Raw genomic sequence first — 6,548 nt, 5'->3', positions numbered from 1 at the left:
TTGACGGTTTCGAGAAATATTTTTCTTTTGTTGATGCATACCAAATGAATGACACAAAATAAAACGATGAATAACTGTTTCACTAAGGTTGAACATTTTATAATCTAAAATTTAAATGAATATCTCAAAAAATTCGAGTTTTTGTTGCTTTTATCAAAATTTTATAACGATTTATTAAATACATTATTCCTATATCTGATAGTAAAATGAACTATTACTAAGATATTAGTCTGCTAGTGCTTTTAATTTTGGGAGAACTAAAAACAAGCCTTTTAAGAACCATACTTTCAATAGTTTTCCAATACTACTTTAGTGGTACTAAAATCTTTGCAACTTGGAATTACAGTATCTTTTCAGTTAGCAGTTTCATCGAAGAAAATTTCTTAACTTCTGAAGCATTTTGAAAAATGTGTCAAAAGTATATTGCCTGCACTCGCATGCTAGTCTATTCTTAGTGGAAGTGCAGTATTGATTGCGGCATGGAGTTGCGAATTTGGAGAGTGTAATATTCTCACATTTCAAATCAAAAACCCGGAATCAAACCCTTTTAAATTAATTTATTACCAGCCAACACATTTTTTTTTCACAGATGTTCATGATTGTTAAATCGCACATGATGCCCTTTGAGGTTGCTATCAGCCTCGCGCACATTCAACTGGCTCGGACCATATCCGAACAGATAATAGTAGGAGAAGACTTCACGCGTCACTCCCGCCATGTACTGGTTGACGGCAATCAGAGGAGCCGCACTTATAAGGTTGGATCCTATTTCCAACAGCATGTCCAGTGCCTTTTGGTGCCGTTCGTCATCGGAAAGCTGAAGCTCGTTGTCGTCTTGGCGCAGCTGCTGTTGTTTTTCCAGCGGAACAATTTCGGGCTTCGATTTTCCGGATTGTTCTACCAGGGCACAGGTCAAATCTGCTATCAGGATAAGAGCAACTAAAATGGCGAGTTTCATAGCTACGAACATTGATGCTACTCGAAAGTGAATGATGATTTGGTCAGCAGCAGAGATCAACATTAACTGAGCGCAACTGACTTCGGCGGAGATTGGAAGTGGGTTTACCAAAGTAGAATTTTTCGATTCCTTTCACTTCGATGCAATGTGTTGTCTGTTTTGAAACTTTCTGCGTGTTGTGGAGGGGAGTTCATTCTTGAACTTTCATCGACTTTCAAGAAAGAAATTTCAAGTAGATCAGGCCGCTCATTTCATTTTGAACTGCTGACAAACGAAGGTATGTCCAAGTCATCCGTTGGAAATGGGTTTCAACTCACATTTTCATTTTGATTTACAGAAACAACCACAATGATCGCAAATTTCCTGGTAATTATTCTACTACTGTCTGTTTGTCTAGTAGCCGGCCAGGAAGAACGTTCGGACTTTGCCAAAATGGTCGGCCTTAAAGAGATAAACTCAAAAGAAAACATAACAAACCATGTCGTGGCACGATTGACCAAAGCGATGGCAGCAGCTGAAAGGGATTTCGCTCCAGCTGCGCTAATAAACATCCTCATCCAGGCTTCCTTCACGTTGGGAGAAATGAATGCCAACAGCCCATCGTGGAGCTTATTTGACCAGTTCGATGCGTTCTTTTACGTGGCCGAGCTTCTTCCCCAGCAGTATCAGATGAACTACGTGAAACGATATTGAACGGAATAAAAAGTGCCCGTGAAATAGTTGCTTCTGCTGGAAGACTCGTTTGAAAGAACTCCCTGACTTTGAACTTGGATTGTTAGGAAGCGAGCGGTAGTTGATCGTTTGTTAAATGCCTTTAGATGGATGCGATTTATTGGGGAACTGCCAATTAAACGAATTTTAAAGAAAAGATGTTCAACTTACGTTCAAAAACAGTGCTCAAAAATCAATGGAATTTAATTTCATTTCCCAAAGAATACTGAACCAATTTTCATAAACTTAAAAAAATAAAATAAAAATGGTCTCTTCAACTGATGAATTTTATCACGATCCGAGTTCTGATTCCGGAATTATGCGGTAATAAGTGTTAAAAATTGACAGGCTGTTATAGTTAAGCGATAACTCAATAGAAGGACAACATCTTAAACATTGATCTTTAAACTCTTTCACTTTAATATACAGACTAATTTCGGATATACCAGTTGTGATAAAACCCCGTTTTACCTCACCTACTGGTGTAATGATGTCTTTCTAATATCACTCATATTCTCATCAATGGTATAGATTACTGTGGTATTTTTTTAAATACCTTTATTCGGCACTTGAAAGTAATCAGAAAAGTTTGTTGGGACTTCAACTAGCGTAACCTACAAGTTGAAACAGTTCTCATATCGGATAAGCCATACCTAAGGAAATAAAGTGAGTTCCACTATTTTAGGTATTTCCGGTGCCGGAATCCGGGGACCGGTATAGTCGAAGTCAGCTCGTATGACCATCAACTGGCATGACCTTCAAATTTAATTGCGTTACTTGCATCGTCGATCTAAACGACACTTTGAAATTTTTCACCTCAACTCGGTGTAATTCTAGAATCGAAAGTCAAGGCTTTCGTTCGAATTAAAATTTGTGAGCCGGCGAATATAACGGAATATGATCACACTTTTATGATAAAATTTTCAGTTGTGTGACATAATCTCAAATAGTTCAAAACTAAACTCTTCTGAAATGTTTGGTATAAACGAGTATCAAAGAGGATAATTCATAAGGCGCGTTTGCCTTTCTCGTATTTTGAAAGCTCTTAGCTCAGTGATCTGTGGAAGGATTTATATAATCTAACTACCAATAGAATCGAAAATTTTCAACTTGAACGTGTATTGCAACAACATTGAAGTTTTCCAATAGTACACTATTGAAAAACCTGTTTGATTTGACGCATGACAGCACCAGCCAATCAGAACGCGAGATGTCTGCTTCTGTACGAGAGCATCCATATAAAAGTTGACTGGTTCATTTTCCTACCATTTGCTGAGCTAATGTTCCCGAAACAAGACACACGAGAGCAACATCGAGGACCTGTCGTCTCACTGTTTCCCGTTCTGCGAACAGGAAAGGAATTTTTGCAAAGGGGCTGTCCGTACACCGCTGCCAGTAGCAGGTATGAAATGAAATGTGATGTGAGAAATAGCGTTATTTAAGTTAAAGCAACTACTCTGAACGCACGAGACATTCAAAGCACTTTTCAGGCAATTCAAAGCACTTTTGAGTGTTAAAAGTTATCATAAATAACTAGTAGAATTTTATCGCTTTCCTACCATTTTCTGAGTAAATTTTGCCCTTGTTTCGGCAATACACAAGAAGTTAAAATACAGTCGGTGTTGAACAGTCGTTCGCACCGCACGCGTATAGCTCTTGGCTCCTGGAATTTTTTTCTGGCTACCTAGAGTTTCATTGATTCAAGGCTTCAGTCTTTTTCAAGGCTACCTGAATCACTAACTAAGTGACTAAGTGATACAAAGAGTGATATTAGAGTGACTAAGTGATACAAAGAGTGATATTAGAGTGACTAAGAAATTAATCAGCCTTTTTTAAGGCTAGCTAGGAGTCTAATCGAAGACTAATTTAGCCTAGTTAATTTAATTCAAAATTTCATTAATTTCAAAAATGCCTGCGTCCAACCGGAAAGGCAACAAGCCTAAGGCTAAAAATAATTCAATACGGAATAAATCACAATCCGTTATTCAACATTTTTCTAATAACATTCACGATCTTATAGAATCTGAATGTAAAAATAAAAGACAACGGACGGATTTCCCTTCCGTTGATCCTATGCCGTCTAACAATATTTACGAGATTCTTCCTGAATCCGATTGTAGCGACATAGAAGAAAATTCTTCAAAAATTCCCAAAATGGACGCTTGTCGTTCTGGGAAGAAACATCAATCTATGCCACCAGTGACGGTGATGATTTCCGACTTCAAAGCATTCCGTACTGAGCTTTCTACTTTTCTCCCGGAAGTAAAAGTCTCATTTCAAATCGGACGAAGAGGAGAATGTCGAGTCTTGGTGGATGGATTGGAAGATTACGAACGTCTTATTCGATATTTGTCCGAAAAACTTCATAAATTTTATTCATATGATATAAAATCAGACAGACCCTTCAAGGCTGTCTTGAAAGGATTATCAAATGATCAAAGTATTGATGATATTAAAAATGAACTAAAAGAATTGCTTGGTTTTGCCCCTTCCCAAGTAATACTTATGAAAAAAAGAGCGAATGGTACTTCTAAACCACGCTCTGGAATTTCCCATGAACTTTACCTAATACACTTCAATCGAAGTGATGTAAACAATTTGAAAACTTTAGAAAAAGTACGTTTCATTTCCCACATTAAAATTCATTGGGAACATTATAAACGGCATAATCGTATTGCTAACTTAACGCAATGTCGTCGTTGCCAAGGCTTCGGTCATGGAACCAAAAATTGTCATATGGATATACGGTGTTTGAATTGTGGTAAATCGCATTCGAAAGACGTTTGTCCAATGAATGAAACCACTGATAAATTTTCATGTTCAAATTGCAATGGAAATCATAAATCCAATTATTTGAAATGTCCTGTCAGGGAAAAAATTTTAAACGCTCGTTCGCTTAGACAACAAGTCAAATCAACGACCTTAAATTTACAGAATATACCTGAAAATTCTTCTAAGGCACCTGCCAATTCGTCTTCTAACGAAAACAATTTATTGACAGGTAGATCGACCTCGTCATCATCTTCTTCTAATGTCAGTTATGCTGGTATATTAGGTAGAAATCTATCTCCTATTTCTTCTAATGTAAATAATCAAAACACAGGACCGCCTTGCAGTTCTTCTTCTAACGAAAACAATTTATTAATAGGTAGACCGGCCAAATCATCTTCTTCTAATGGCAGTCTACCTACAAATATTCCTTCAATGCCATTCGCTTCTTTAAATGAAGTCGATTTAGGCGATATAACTGAAAATAAAATGATCTACCTACAAGATCAACTTTTTCAAATGATCATCCAAATGAATTCGACTTCATCACTTTTTGAAGCATTTCAAATCGGATGGAAATTTGCAAATAATATTATAATGAATTTAAAATTTAACAGTGATGTTAAATAATTATTTGAATATTTTAAATTGGAATGCTCGATCTTTGAAATCGAGTGAAGATGAATTTTATAATTTTCTCAAAGTTCACAAAATTCATATTGCCATTGTGACAGAAACTTTTCTTAAACCAAATGTAAAATTGAAAAGTAATCCACATTATGTGGTTCATCGATTTGACAGGTTTACTGGAATTGGTGGTGGAGTTGCCATTTTTGTCCAACGGCAAATTAAACATCGAATTTTACCTTCTTTCAATACTAAAGTTATTGAAAGCTTGGGAATCGAAGTTGAAACCATTCATGGAATTTATTTCATCGCTGGAGCATATTTGCCATTCCAATGCACCGGCGAACAATTAAATTTCTTTAAAGGCGATTTGCAAAAACTTACAAGATATCGATCGAAATTTTTCGTAATAGGGGACTTAAATGCTAAGCATGTCCAGTGGAATTGTAGGCAAAATAACAGTAATGGTAAAATACTTCATAATCAACTCTCAGCTGGTTACTTTACAGTTCTTCATCCCAGTAATCCTACTTGTTTCTCTTCCGTGAAAAACCCGTCTACAATTGATCTGGTTCTAACAGATCAAAGTCACATTTGTAGTGAACCGATTACTCATGCTGATTTTGACTCAGATCATCTTCCTGTAACATTCAGACTTTCCAACGAAGCTATAATTAATCCAATTAGTTCTATTTTCAACTATCATAGAGCTAATTGGTTGGATTACAGATCTCACATTGAAAATCATGTGGATCATGAAACTATTTTAGAAAATTCTGCGGACATCGACACAGCAATTGATAATTTGAATCATTATATTATCGAAGCTAGAAATCTTTCAGTTCCCAAAGCTCAAACTAAATTAAATTCTCCTATCATCGATGACAATCTTCAACTGCTCATTCGGTTGAAGAATGTTCGTCGACGACAATATCAACGTTCTCGTGATCCTGCTATGAAAAACATAGTTAAGGATTTACAAAATAAAATTAAACATAGATTTACTCTTTTGCGAAATGAAAATTTCGCTAAAGAAGTTGAACAAATTAAACCATATTCTAAACCTTTCTGGAAACTTTCTAAGGTTCTTAAGAAACCTCAGAAACCAATTCCTGCTCTCAAGGAAGGAAATCAAATACTTCTTACAAATGGTGAAAAAGCTCAAAAACTTGCTCAGCAGTTCGAGAGTGTCCACAATTTTAATTTAAACGTTGTGAGTCCTATTGAAAATGAAGTCTCACTGAAGTATGATCATATTTCAACCCAAGTGTTATCACACGATGACATTATTGAGACGAATTTTGATGAAATTAAATCAATTATTAGGAAACTCAAAAACATGAAGGCTCCTGGTAATGATGGAATTTTTAATATTCTTATTAAAAATCTTCCCGATGTTGCCTTGAGACTCCTGGTTAAAATTTTCAACAAGTGTTTTTCATTAGCTTACTTCCCAAAAAGATGGAAAAACGCTAAAGTATTT

At 36.0% G+C, this 6,548-nt stretch overlaps 1 long non-coding RNA gene across 1 annotated transcript; it reads left to right on the top strand.

Moving 5' to 3' along the window:
• The first annotated feature begins 1,126 nt into the window (after positions 1-1,126).
• Positions 1,127-1,675, top strand: LOC131436567 (uncharacterized). The gene is made up of 2 exons (XR_009230646.1): positions 1,127-1,235; positions 1,296-1,675. It is a non-coding gene; the product is annotated as an uncharacterized LOC131436567 (long non-coding RNA).
• Positions 1,676-6,548: the final 4,873 nt, after the last annotated feature.

The sequence above is a fragment of the Malaya genurostris genome, chromosome 3 (assembly GCF_030247185.1).
Source record: "Malaya genurostris strain Urasoe2022 chromosome 3, Malgen_1.1, whole genome shotgun sequence".
Classification (NCBI taxonomy): domain Eukaryota; kingdom Metazoa; phylum Arthropoda; class Insecta; order Diptera; family Culicidae; genus Malaya; species Malaya genurostris.
This window is presented reverse-complemented; position numbering and strand designations above follow the sequence as displayed.